The sequence below is a fragment of the Echinops telfairi genome, unplaced genomic scaffold (assembly GCF_000313985.2).
Source record: "Echinops telfairi isolate 266 unplaced genomic scaffold, ASM31398v2 ScPeMD7_7468;HRSCAF=8506_0, whole genome shotgun sequence".
Lineage (NCBI taxonomy): Eukaryota > Metazoa > Chordata > Mammalia > Afrosoricida > Tenrecidae > Echinops > Echinops telfairi.
Genome location: NW_022111369.1, coordinates 71,603,253 through 71,604,357, shown reverse-complemented (window position 1 = coordinate 71,604,357; position 1,105 = coordinate 71,603,253).

The following is a 1,105-nucleotide window of genomic DNA, read 5'->3' as shown; positions in this document are numbered from 1 at the left end:
AGGGCCACAGGGTTGTACCCTCTCACAATACTTATTAAATCTGTGTGTCGTGGAAATCATCAGAGACCCTGGATTATATGAAGAAGAAAGAGGCATCAGGATTGGAGGGAGGCTTATTAACAACCTGAAATATGCAGATGACACAACCTTACATGCTGAAAGTGAGGAGGCTGGAAGCACTTGCAGATGAGAATCAAGTTTTACAGCCTTCAGTATAGATAACAACACAATGTAAAGTTGACTAAAATTCTTACAACTGGACCAATAGGTAACATCAGGATAAATGGAGAAAAGATTGAAATTGCAGAGATTTTTGTCTTGCTTGCATCCATTGCCAATGCTCAGGGAAGCTGTAGTCAAGATTTCAAAAGACTCATTGCATTTGGTAAGTTTACTGCAAGGTTTCTTATTATTGAAAACAATAATTTAAAACTTTAAAGATTAAGGTGGGCCTCACAGAATTCATGGTATTTTCGATCAATTTAGATCCATGTGAAAGTGGATATTGGATAAGGAAGAAAGCAGAAGGATCTATGCATTTGAATCATGGTGCTGGAGAAGAATATTGAAAATGCCATGAACTGCTGAAAGAGAAACTTGTCTCTCTTGGAAGAAGTTTGGGTGAAGTGCTCCTCGGAAGCAAGGATGGTGAGACGTAGTCTTAAATGTGGACATTTTGTTAGGAGAGGCCAGTCTCTGGAGAAGCACACCATGTTCGGTAACGTAGAGTGATGCATCGGCCTGTGGCTGCAGCAACAGTCTTCAGAATAGGACCTATTGAAAAGCAGTCACAGAACCGGAGAATGGTTTGTTCTGTGGTGCATAGGATTGCTATGGGTCAGAAGCAACTGAATGGCACCTAACAACAACGACAACACGACTCAACTAAATACACCATGGCTTAGGTCCTTCTCAAAGAGACATCCTTGCTCTTTAGCAGTTTAAAAATGTCTTGTGCAGCAGATTTGTCAAATGTAATGTGTCTTTTGACTTTTAGACTGTTGCTTCCACAAGCATTATTCATCCAAGCAAGAAGAAATCCTTGACAGCGTGAATCTCTCTCCGTTTATCATGATGGTATAGACTGGTGCAGTTGAGGAGATTG